We start from the raw sequence: 14,080 nt of genomic DNA on the forward strand, positions 1-14,080 counted from the left end.
CAGGGTTCCTCAAATCTTGCCCTGGAGGTCCAATGCGCTGCAGAGTTTAGCTCCAACCCTGATCAAACTCAGCTACCTGTGATTTTCTAATGATCCTGAAGACATTGATTAGCATGCTCAGGTGTGTTTGATTAGGGTTAGAGCTAAACTCTGCAGGAAAGTGGATCTCGTGGGCCAGATTTGAGGATCCCTGGTCTAGACTATTTCCATGCACATATATTGAATCTGTGTTTCAAAGCTACAGGGAGATACAAGCATCCTTGTGCAGACCTGGAAACTGCTGTCTCTTATATTGTCATCTATAGACTTGTAATTGGTCCACAGTGACCATTGCAAATATGTGCCACTGGAAAAAAAAAGAAATAAAAAATAATAGCAAAAAATTGCCTTGAGCTGAGATAAGAGACTAAACTAGGTTTATAGGTCAGAACATGTCTGAATGATGTCCAAATTTACACCATTATAGTAATTATGTGTAATCATTTAATTTTGGCCTGTAGTAATTATCTACAATGGCTGCACCATCACCCAGCGTCTCTGCTCTATACTAAGATCTATTTTTCGGTCAGCCAATTATGGTATAAAAAGCATAGCTCTTCAAGTTGGCAGTCAGTCTCCAGGGTTTTCTGTCTGGCATGACTGGAATAACTCTACTCCAATGATGAATATTTTAATAGAGACTGGGAGAGAACAGGGGTTTAGATCTCTCGAGTCTGTCTCAACAAGCGTGCTCTGCCAGAGCCCTAACAAGCCCCTCTAGAGTTACCGGTGGGTTTTTACACAGCCCTGCCCGGCCCAGAGCCCCTCCTCTCCCTTACGGGCCCCTCCCCTCTTCTTTGCCCCAACACAGACCCTTAATCTGCAGGACAATCCCATTTGGCCGAGCAGCTGCCAGGACTGATCACAGGCAGGCTGCAGCAGTCTTCCCCCCGCGGGGAAGCCAAGCTGTCCACGGAGAGCCTGACGTGGGCCACCCGCTCTGTTTTCCCACTCTTTCTCTGTCTGTCTTCTTCAATCACTCTGTCCTCTCTCTCTCTCGGTCTTCAAATCTCTCACTCTCATGTATTCATGCCCCCATCCCCCCTTTCATGCTTCTGTGCCCAGGGGCGCTTTAGGACTGTAGGCTTCCTTACTGTCCAAGCTCTCTGGCACAGATCTAGGGTTAGTGTCTGATAGCGTGATGACAGAACCATAATAAGTGGAGAATACGGACTGAAGTGAATCACACGAGAAATGGAACTCAATGGGGTTGTGATTTGACAAAAAAAATCTAGATTTATGACAAAGATTCTATGGATTTTGAAATGAATTATAGTAAAATTCTGTGAAAAATATTGTTCAAGCTAGAATCAGTTATATAAAGTACCGTGTGTGTGTGTGGCATGATAAAAAATGGTGTAGTTTTTACTGCTAGTAAATTTTACAAATAATTAGAAAGAAACAGCATGTAACATTGAATTAAACGTGAAATTCTGAAGTAGAAAAACTGAAATAGTATTTTTTTTTCAATGTTGTTTTAATTACAACATTGAAAAATATATATAGATATATAGATTTTAACCTAAATTTAGTCATATGTCAGGTTGGGGTAGGTTGTCACCTGCTTAAATTTTTTTAATCTAGAGAATTTTAATACATTTTCTAGAATTGATTAATCAAAAACAATGGTTTGATATTTTTGTATATTTATATTTACAGGTTTGACAAGTTAGAAAGTTTGCTGATAAGTATACTTTTGTATTCCAATTTATGCTGTTAATTATTTAATAGTAGAAACCGACTGTTAAAATAATAAATGAACAAAATAAAAAAAAATACATACATGCATATACTGTATATATATATATATATAATTTTATGTGTGTGTGTGTGTGTGTGTGTAAATAATAATAATAATAATATTGATTATTGTGAAGGTCACATCAATTCAGTGACCCAGTAATCTGCTCAGTGTATGCTGCATGGTTTTGATCACACACAGACTGTGTGTAATTTATCAGTTGTGAGAGACATTGAGCTGCTTGTGACAGTAGAGCATGAGGAGGATACAGGTGCTCCAGGGAAAGCAGGCTCTGCACGCTACAGTGAGTCTGGCTGATAGGATGGGCTGGTAACATATGGTGATGGCCATGTGGCAGTCAGAAACACAATCCTGTCATTTATACTGAGACAGACCTGAGTGTGAGAGGGATTTAAGCCTATTTCAAACCATATTTTGCAATTAAATTATATTTATATTTTTGTATATTGTATTGTTATTTATATTATATTTATAATAATGCTTAGTAAACTTCAGTGTGCAACTCGCCCTGTCGTGAACAATCGTGAATTATGCTTCTAGCATTTTTTTAAAGCAATCTGACTGATTTTTGCCTAGCAGATAGTAAAATGGTCATGCTGTTTATTTCTAATGGTTTATGTGATATCAAGAAATACTGCAAGGAAAATAACAATTTAAATGGAATTACATAGAAAGATGTAGTGAAAGGCAAAATATGTTAAATTCAAATATGAAAGTTTTCCCATGCATTAGCAAAATATGTAAAAATAAAAAGTAATGACTTATTATATTAGCTAACTTGGGAATGTTTTTCAGCCAGATAATGTATCCTCAGAATCCTCCTGGTTGATGATATAATGTCACAGCACCATCTGCTGGTTTGATCTCCACACAACAATACTGTGGAGATCCCAATACCATGGTACAGTGATGGTAGTGGATTGTATTACCATGGTACTGAATTTTTGTAGTATATTCATTTTGCATGGTATGGAAATTTAAATAGTACGGTAAGGCACTTTAAAGAATACTATAGTACTACCATGTGCATGTACAAAAAATGGTATTGTCATGGTACCTATTTAAAAACACATGGTATTACCAGGGGCCTGTACCATGAAGCCGGATTAGCTGGCTAGCCAGGTAAGTTTCAGTTTAGTTTGCACCAATCCTGGGTTTATTGTACCATGAAAGTGGCTTGGCTTTTTGCGGCGTTCATTGCCATAGTAACTTACACTCCACAGCTAACATGCTCCAGGGCATGTTATGTTTTGGGTAAGATATCTCAAATTGAAATTGGACCAATGAGATGTGAGCAAAGTGACACATGTCTGATGCAAAAAAAAGTCACTCCCCCAGTTTCTCTTCCTCCAAATTAAAGGTCACTATATAGTAAAAAAAAAAAGTTTAAATAACTAAATTGTCTGGCTTTAATGATAATTACTGAGAATTATTTTATATGATTTATATAATTATTATATGATTAATATTATTATTAATCCATTACACACAAGCAATTTTAGTTTAACAATTATTATAAAGCATTTATTTTAAATGAACACTAATACTCAAAAGAAATGAATCACACTTGCACTGTGTTGCAAGGCATTTGATTGGCTGTCCGCCGCCACTGATGTCACACATTCATGTGCACACACTCCACAAACTCAGGATCAAAGCTGAGTTGACAAAACTAGTTGATGATCAGCATCATGGTTCCAACAAAGCCGGATTGGAGTGGTTTGGTTTTGTCAACTCGAAACTGATCCTGTAACTCTGAATTTGTTCAGCTACCATCATGGTACAGGCCCCATGTGCAAAATGATTCCGTTATATGGGAATGTTGAAGTAGACACGCAGGAATCCATCGTGGACGCTGAACATCAGCAGGCGGTTTGCGGATCCATCGCGTTGTCTGTGGCCCCTCTCCTGAACGTGACGGATGATCTGATGCCCGGGGTGATACAGCTGGAGCTTGACTGGCAAGAAAAATCCCTCAGCAATTCATACTTGGCGCATGAGAAGCACTTCTTAAACAGGTGTACTAGCGAATCCGTTTAGAAGATCTCATATCTTGAAAGGCTGAATGGAGAACGAATGCGTAAGGGTGTAAGGAACCCTAGTACCCTGGTAAACTGGCGCAGGATTTCCACCTTCTGAGCCGAGGCGGCGGGGTTATGCGTCAAGCGCTCGATCCGTCCACGTCTCTCTCTCTCTCTCTCTCTCTCTCTCTCTCTCACACACTCTCACACTCTCGAGATGAGGACATACAGTCTGTTTCGTAGTTTCAAAGGGTTCTGTCAGTTCTAGAAGTTCTGCCTGAGCGTGAGCTCCTCCCATTCACACAGGCGCTGTCCAGTGCTGAAATCACAGCATGTGCCAATACGAACTACAGCGAACAAATGACCTAAAACGATCACTGCTACTGATTATACGCAATTTGTCTTAAATGTCATTGGTTGCCTTTTTTATAGTCACTGAAACCAAAATGTGCCATGAATGAAGTTTCCCTTATGTCTTTTATTAAGTAAATTCAGCTCGGACCTAGCTATGTTGGTAGTTGACTGCAGAGCGCGAAGTTTGGGGGCGAGTGAGGAAAATTCTAAACAAGCTTGGGGGATTTTAATATATATTATTTTACACAAAATATGTGCGTTTTAACATTTTTTGCAAACAACATTTGATTAACAACTGCGAGATGTCCTGATTAATGTGCCTATATTATAGCCATAGCAACAGTTGGGGGGATCGAGCGTTTTCCGCTGGAACCCTATCGGGCAATACACTGACAAACCAAGAACAATAACTATAAAGATAACTATATTATTATATTAGAACAATAACTTATTAAGACAGCTATATCCACACCAGCCAACGATATCGTCTGTTTTTTCAAAGCATCTGCCGCTTTAAATTCTCCAGCTCGTTATAGCAGGATTGATTCGATCTGATTGGGTGTCAATTTTTATCGTTCATCAGCTGCAAAAAATCGTTCTGAAAGTAATTCCAACGATATCGTTTCTCTGTGCCTTTATCGTTATAGCTGTGGTGTGGACGATTTTTAGAATTATCTTTATCGTTATCGTTATCGTCCTTGGTGTGAACAGGCTTATAGGTCCTGTCAGGCTATTTATAATTTTATTTTAGTTTTATTTACATGTAAATATATTTCACAAAAAACATTAACAGCATAGAGGTTTTGTTTAAAACGACTTATATAAATTACACAGCATTTAAATGTCTTAAATTACTGTTTGGCTAATGACGCAAGCTGCCAAAATTTTAGTTGTGCAAGATGAACCGGAAGCATTTCTGTCTCTCTAAAATGACTACAACATTTTCTTAAACAACAGACATTACTCAAACGTCAACCCCCCTGAGAATATAATGGAATATTCTTGTTTGACATATTCTGTGGTGTGACAAGCTATACTTCATCTAAAACTGTTTTACAGATATTATGCACGCACAAGTTTAATGCCTCATTTAATCGAGAATCTACATGGAATATTTATAGTTTAATAAATTATTTGTCACACAGCAGGAAAATTTAAAATGAGCCAGGGATGGGAAAAATATGTTAAAAACAGCACACAACAATACTGTGGAGATCCCAATACCATGGTACAGTGATGGTAGTGGATTGTATTACCATGGTACTGAATTTTTGTAGTATATTCATTTTGCATGGTATGGAAATTTAAATAGTACGGTAAGGCACTTTAAAGAATACTATAGTACTACCATGTGCATGTACAAAAAATGGTATTGTCATGGTACCTATTTAAAAACACATGGTATTACCAGGGGCCTGTACCATGAAGCCGGATTAGCTGGCTAGCCAGGTAAGTTTCAGTTTAGTTTGCACCAATCCTGGGTTTATTGTACCATGAAAGTGGCTTGGCTTTTTGCGGCGTTCATTGCCATAGTAACTTACACTCCACAGCTAACATGCTCCAGGGCATGTTATGTTTTGGGTAAGATATCTCAAATTGAAATTGGACCAATGAGATGTGAGCAAAGTGACACATGTCTGATGCAAAAAAAAGTCACTCCCCCAGTTTCTCTTCCTCCAAATTAAAGGTCACTATATAGTAAAAAAAAAAAGTTTAAATAACTAAATTGTCTGGCTTTAATGATAATTACTGAGAATTATTTTATATGATTTATATAATTATTATATGATTAATATTATTATTAATCCATTACATTATCTTTATCGTTATCGTTATCGTCCTTGGTGTGAACAGGCTTATAGGTCCTGTCAGGCTATTTATAATTTTATTTTAGTTTTATTTACATGTAAATATATTTCACAAAAAACATTAACAGCATAGAGGTTTTGTTTAAAACGACTTATATAAATTACACAGCATTTAAATGTCTTAAATTACTGTTTGGCTAATGACGCAAGCTGCCAAAATTTTAGTTGTGCAAGATGAACCGGAAGCATTTCTGTCTCTCTAAAATGACTACAACATTTTCTTAAACAACAGACATTACTCAAACGTCAACCCCCCTGAGAATATAATGGAATATTCTTGTTTGACATATTCTGTGGTGTGACAAGCTATACTTCATCTAAAACTGTTTTACAGATATTATGCACGCACAAGTTTAATGCCTCATTTAATCGAGAATCTACATGGAATATTTATAGTTTAATAAATTATTTGTCACACAGCAGGAAAATTTAAAATGAGCCAGGGATGGGAAAAATATGTTAAAAACAGAACAGAACAGAAAGTAGCATAAAAGTAAAGGCGACCAGTTAAATAATCTAAAATAGGCCTATACACTTTGCATTTAAAGTTCAAATGTTGATGTTAAAGACAATAGAAAACTATAGATATTGACAACCTTTACAGCATTTTACTATTATTCTCTCTCTCCTTTGCTTTCTTCCTTTCAACAGTTACTTTCAACACTATTCTTGAATCACTGAGATTTCCTTGAGGAAATGCAAATCTACTTAGTTTTGAAATGTGAAAACAAGCCTCTTGATTTGGATAAGTGATACGTGCACAGAGGATTCACAAATCTGTCACACTGGATTCAGATCCCTTTAGGGTCCCATTCTCCTTAAGTGCACAGACCAGACGATGATTAATTCGATTAGAGTCTAGCTGCTGGCACGTTCATTTTGGATAGATTTGATTTACATGCTGATTTTAATATGAAACTCTGCAGGGACTTTCCCCTGCTACTCTCACCCTGTCTTTAAGCATATTTTCCACTGTAATCTACCTGATGCCAGTCTAAAACAAATCTGCTTTGAAATTCAAAACCAAACCATATGCATAATAAATGTGCCAAGGATCCTAAATGCACCAGGCATTTAATTCCAAAAGCCAATTTGCAGGTAAAATCGGTCTATCTGCCCTTTCAGACAATTTCATAAATATAGTCCATCATCACATGCCATTTTCCACTTAATCACCCATTAGTTTCCATTAGAATGCATGTGTGCAGCATGTCTGGGTGAGCTGTAATCAGGCATATTGCATTGCACCTGTTTTCATGTGATTTTCAAACCTTTCCACCCCACTGAACGTATCTGAAGCATCCAAGCCCAAAACCTGCATGCCGTTCAGTTTAAATAACTAAATTGTCTGGCTTTAATGATAATTACTGAGAATTATTTTATATGATTTATATAATTATTATATGATTAATATTATTATTAATCCATTACACACAAGCAATTTTAGTTTAACAATTATTATAAAGCATTTATTTTAAATGAACACTAATACTCAAAAGAAATGAATCACACTTGCACTGTGTTGCAAGGCATTTGATTGGCTGTCCGCCGCCACTGATGTCACACATTCATGTGCACACACTCCACAAACTCAGGATCAAAGCTGAGTTGACAAAACTAGTTGATGATCAGCATCATGGTTCCAACAAAGCCGGATTGGAGTGGTTTGGTTTTGTCAACTCGAAACTGATCCTGTAACTCTGAATTTGTTCAGCTACCATCATGGTACAGGCCCCATGTGCAAAACAAACAAAAACATAGTACCCTTTTCTAGTGGATCAGCTCTCTCTTGTGCTGGAAGTAAAAAGGAAGAAATTCTCCAGAATGAGCAGCAGAGAGTGCTATAACACAAAAAATAGATTACAGTCCACTCCACGGTCACTTCATTTTAAGAGCACATAAATAAATAGAGTTCAAAGAGTGCTGCTATATTTACTCCATCTCCATGACTGCACAGTTTGAGTCAAAGGTCAAATCACAAGCCTACATGTCGGTACAAAACAAAACACATTTACTGTGCCATACAACACGCACACACACACACACACACACACAACCTTTCCACCCCACTGAACGTATCTGAAGCATCTAAGCCCAAAACCTGCATGCCGTTCCTCTCCCCTGACAACAATCCTTATCATTATGCCAACAGGGCGACAAAAATCAATGATTTTCTGTCAGGAGAGAGGGAGGACCAGGACGACAAATTCCAGTTGGCATCTTTTAAAGATCAACAGGGAGAGTAGCTATCTGTCAGTCAGAGGGAGCGAGGGGGTGAGAGATATGGAGGGAAAGACAGAGATGCGGAGATGCATTAATAAAAAAAGAGGGAGACAGTTGAGTAGGACAGACTGTTTTAGAGTATAATTAGAGTGAGAGCTGCACATTGCCAACAGCATCAGCAGTCTGCTTTAAGATCAATGGTGGGGCTTTAATTAAAGTCTTGCTGTTCTGACTTTCCATTCCTCTGTAGCTCTCTGACTTAAAGAAATAGTGCCACCAAAAAAAGAAATTGTGTTATGTTATTATTTACTCACCCTCTTCGTTGCAAACCTGTATGCTGTTTTTTATGTGGAACACAAAAGGAGAATCTTTAAACTTTTATCAGTGTTGTTTTGGTGTATATACAGTATATATATATATACAGTGGGTACGGAAAGTATTCAGACCCCCTTAAATCTTTCACTCTTTGTTATATTGCAGCCCAATCCTGGGTTTATTGTACCATGAAAGTGGCTTGGCTTTTTGCGGCGTTCATTGCCATAGTAACTTACACTCCACAGCTAACATGCTCCAGGGCATGTTATGTTTTGGGTAAGATATCTCAAATTGAAATTGGACCAATGAGATGTGAGCAAAGTGACACATGTCTGATGCAAAAAAAAGTCACTCCCCCAGTTTCTCTTCCTCCAAATTAAAGGTCACTATATAGTAAAAAAAAAAAGTTTAAATAACTAAATTGTCTGGCTTTAATGATAATTACTGAGAATTATTTTATATGATTTATATAATTATTATATGATTAATATTATTATTAATCCATTACACACAAGCAATTTTAGTTTAACAATTATTATAAAGCATTTATTTTAAATGAACACTAATACTCAAAAGAAATGAATCACACTTGCACTGTGTTGCAAGGCATTTGATTGGCTGTCCGCCGCCACTGATGTCACACATTCATGTGCACACACTCCACAAACTCAGGATCAAAGCTGAGTTGACAAAACTAGTTGATGATCAGCATCATGGTTCCAACAAAGCCGGATTGGAGTGGTTTGGTTTTGTCAACTCGAAACTGATCCTGTAACTCTGAATTTGTTCAGCTACCATCATGGTACAGGCCCCATGTGCAAAACAAACAAAAACATAGTACCCTTTTCTAGTGGATCAGCTCTCTCTTGTGCTGGAAGTAAAAAGGAAGAAATTCTCCAGAATGAGCAGCAGAGAGTGCTATAACACAAAAAATAGATTACAGTCCACTCCACGGTCACTTCATTTTAAGAGCACATAAATAAATAGAGTTCAAAGAGTGCTGCTATATTTACTCCATCTCCATGACTGCACAGTTTGAGTCAAAGGTCAAATCACAAGCCTACATGTCGGTACAAAACAAAACACATTTACTGTGCCATACAACACGCACACACACACACACACACACACATAAAAAGCCAGAGGATAATTTTATTGATCAAAGCTTTCACTTTCTTAGCTCAAGACACTTAATTGAGTTCTCAGTCATGTTTCATGTATTACCATTGTCTCAGATGTTTCTCGTAAATTTTTTTATAAGAAATAAAAATAGATACAAATTAGACAGTTGCTGACAGAGTAAGAGTACAGAGCTATTAAATGAATGTGGATATCATAGTTCAGATTTTGATGAAAAATATTCTTCATAATTTTGGCAATTCCAAGCACATAGGACACTGTTGAGATCTCTTTCAAAACTAAAGCAGACACTTGTGAGAAATCTTGTTCTCTGGAGAAAGCCTCTATTTGATTTTCATGCAGTCTGTCTAGGAGAAACAATTAAAATATTAAAGAGCCCATACCCCTCACATGGCCATTGCACGCTTGTGCAAATGTTGTGTTTCGCTGTCCAACAAAACCCAAGCCCAAACAAACCAACAATCTTTCTCTCTTTGAGACACAAATTCTCACATATACATGCACAGTAGCATGCTGAACTACAGTTCACTCATTTTATACCATATTAAACAAAATGACAAAACTGTGTCCCTAGTCTACCCATGAGTGCCTGGAGCGTGAGCTTTTGAGAGGAAACAGAGCTGGATCAATGCTCTGCTGTAGGACTGTTTGCAGTCCTGAGGCTCCAACTGTTCCACACTAAACTGCATCAGAGCAACATCAAAAACTCTGTCTGTACCGGAGATACCCAGAAACGTCAGAGATGACAATGAATCTCTTTTGTTTTGCTGATAAAAGCCAGTTGGCATATGGAGGACCAGTGTGCGAGTCCAACACAGATGGTTCATTATTAAGTGCAGAATCTATTACAGATTTAGTTTTAGAAAGGTTTTGTTTTAGTATAGATGGGAGATTCCCGTCTATATCAACATTTCCCCTTTTATGTGTTTCCTTTCCACAAAAATTAGCCCAACAGCCTGTTTTTTGTTAACTGGCCACATCTTGTGAAGCAAAAAGCTGTGTGTTTGTAATAAATTTGTCATTAAGACATTTTTACCTAAGTCCTCTATCCATAATAATGCTTTCTCAGTTGTTTGGACTCTCATTCTAACGGCACCCATTCACTGCAATTGATCCATCTGATTCATCTTGGATGGTTTGAGTACATTTTCAGCTATTTTTCTCTGTTTCTTTAAGACTGCTATGTAAACCACACAAATAGTCATATGCAGAGTACGAAAGCATATTTAAACCCATTTTCATGGTACTTGCCATTACTTTGATTTTTTTCGCTAATATTTTTATTGCCATTTTGCCAATGTTCACTGTACCCCAACAGCAAATCTTCGTTTTACAAGCCTGTTTGCTGCTGTTTTTATTTACCTACTTTGAATGCAAAATGTTTGCTGGTTCTAGAACCTCCTTCCGATCAGTGATTCACCTAAAGCTATAAGTGTAAATCTGCAAAAATGTGGCTTCTTCTGTTACGCCATGTTTCAACCTTGCATTAGCAAACAGCCATCATTCACATGTAAATACAGGCAGTCATGTGTTAATGAATTCAACTGTGTATTGTCAGTAAATTGGCGAGGTTTTTTTTCCAGCTTATTTTCAAAAGATGGTCTTTTTGGACTGTGAAGGAAGTGTTGAGCTCTGTAAGTGTTATACACTGAACTCAAACAAATCAGGTTGTTGTGATGTTCTTTAAAGAGCTGCATGTATTGATTCTGGACTTACACATAGTCCTTTAATTCCTTTTTGTCTACATACTTGAAAGTCTGTGAATGAGAGGTTTTAAGTACTTGAACGGCAGTAAAAAGCTTGCTTTTCATTTATAACATTTGCTGTTGCTATACAAGTACATATTTTTCAAAACCAACCTCCTCCAGCCTTCAGAGTTTTGATGTTCAGCCTTTGATGGAGAGCTGAGAGAACTTTTTATCTAAAAATACTTACTTAATACTTAATTTTTTATTTTATAAACCAGAACAGCAGGACTCGAGCTCAGATACCTCAGTCCAATTACCTGCCTTAACCGAAACCAAATGTGAGAAGTAATTACCTTAAAATTAAAGCCCTCTCACAGAGTTCATGCCATGAGAAGTGGTCCATAACTCTCATGCTGTTGAAGAGATATATCGGGTGTATTAATCTGAGAACAAAAGCCCTGTCTGGAGCAGATATGTTGCGTTATTGAAGTTAAAAGAGGAAAAGTGCTCATTAGCTGTGAAAGTAAGCACTAATGGGGCAAAGGCATTTTGTTCCACTTTGATCAATACCAGCAGAATCACGGTGTCTCTATGACAACCTGTGCTACTACAGAGAGAAACACGTCTCTTAAAGTCAAGATGAAATTAAAACTGACACTGGCTACGTTCTTAAAAGAATAGTTCATCCAAAAATGTTTTGTCATCGTAAACGGATCCTCTGCAGTGAATGGGTGCTGTCCGAATGAGAGTCCAAACAGCTGATAAAAACATCACAATAATCCACAAGTAATCCACACAACTCCATCAGTTAATTTCTTTTGAAGTGAAAAGCTGCGTGTTCGTAAGAAAAAAATTCATCATCCCTAATCCCAGTAGCCGAAGGGAAATCACGCAAAGTGGTGAGTCAAAGGGGGGATTATCAGACGCATGTAAAACACTTCCCAAAACCAGATTTCCCTATCAAAACACAAACATTGACTTTTTAGGAGCAAATGTAATCTCAGAAGGAAAGAAGTTACCCTAGTACACAGACATGTACGTCTGTGTTGACACGCATTGAAATCAATTAATAAACAAACAGCACTGCCTGACCCAGTGGAAATGAGCTAAAAAAAGGGTTAGAAATCAGCAGTTGTGTGGTCATGTGTATGACTGTTATTTCCAGCAAAACAACTTTATTTTAGGTATTCACTTATGTACTTATATGATATATGATGTACTGCAATATATGATATAAGATATGATATAATCTGTGATATGATATGCTACTACAGTATATACTGTATGATACATGATACACTACAATATATGTTATGATGTGGCATGATTTTTATGCAGTCCAATTTGGTACAGTATATGATTAAAATTGTATACTACTGTTCAAATGTTTGTGGATGAATATGATTTTATTAATGTTTTCTTTAAAGAAGTGTCTTATGCTCACTAAGGCTGCATTTAAATATAGTACAGAAAATACAGTAGAAACAGAAATATTGTGGTATATTATTACAATTAAAATAATGAAAAACCAAACCTCCTCTGAGGACTGTCTGCATGCACCTGTCAATCATCTGTTCCTGCATGGTTGTGTTTGTGTCCCTTGTGTGCAGGTGTTTTTAAAACATTAAAATCGAACACAATATTACAGATTTTAAATAAATGCAGCCTTGGTGCGCATAAGAGACTCCTTTAAAAAACATTAAACATTAACTTTTGAATGGTGGTGTACAGAAATATATTCAAAATTTTAATAAAATGTATTTTGTTGGGATAAACCCCTTGAGATGTATATATATATATATATATATATATATATATATATATATATATATATATATATATATAGTGTATATATCAGAGATTCCATTCAATCATGCGAGGACAATCCTCAAGTCCCTAATCCCAGTAGCCGAAGGGAAATCACGCAAAGTGGTGAGTCAAAGAGGGGATTATCAGACGCATGTAAAACCCTTGAATGTAAAACACTTCCCAAAACCAGATTTCCCTATCAAAACACAAACATTGACTTTTTAGGAGCAAATGTAATCTCAGAAGGAAAGAAGTTACCCTAGTACACAGACATGTACGTCTGTGTTGACACACATTGAAATCAATTAATAAACAAACAGCACTGCCTGACCCAGTGGAAATCGTTTGCTGGTAGGTGCTATAACAGCGGTTCTGATTCAATCCCAATTTCATGCTGAAATAAACGATCTGCTGCCCGGCCTCTAGGCCAACACCCTGATATTACATTAGCCATTCGTCCAACAAACACAAACAAGGATCCTCAAAACAAGTTCGTGCGGCTGCGCTGGATGGATCACTGAGAAAATTCACTTTGGGGCCTTCGGGTCATTTCACTAATTAATGACCGGATATTGAACGCTGAAAGCACAGCCAGACCCCTGGGCTTTGACAGACTATGCCAGTCCAACCGTCCTCAGTTCGGCTCGCAACCTTCAAAAATTATTTGCTCAGTGCACAGAAAGGCCAAAGTGCACTTCATTAGCCTGAAGAAGCATTTTTAAGAACCATAACACCCCTGTTTCACGCTCATGTATTCAGAGTCATCACCGCTGACCTCTGTTACACAACCGCCAAATTTACTTTAGTCCAAGAGTCTGAGACTAATTTGAAAAACGTATAAATACATAAATAAGGTAAAAA

The 14,080-nt window shown here is 37.2% G+C and overlaps 1 protein-coding gene across 1 annotated transcript in view; it reads right to left on the reverse strand.

Moving 5' to 3' along the window:
* LOC107562376 (serine/threonine-protein phosphatase 2A 55 kDa regulatory subunit B beta isoform-like) overlaps positions 1-14,080 on the reverse strand; it is a 45,256-nt gene that overhangs the window by 30,407 nt on the left and 769 nt on the right. The gene's annotated exons all lie outside the window — the stretch shown is intronic.

Source organism: Sinocyclocheilus grahami, unplaced genomic scaffold (genome assembly GCF_001515645.1).
Source record: "Sinocyclocheilus grahami isolate Dianchi unplaced genomic scaffold, SAMN03320097.WGS_v1.1 scaffold820.1, whole genome shotgun sequence".
Lineage (NCBI taxonomy): Eukaryota > Metazoa > Chordata > Actinopteri > Cypriniformes > Cyprinidae > Sinocyclocheilus > Sinocyclocheilus grahami.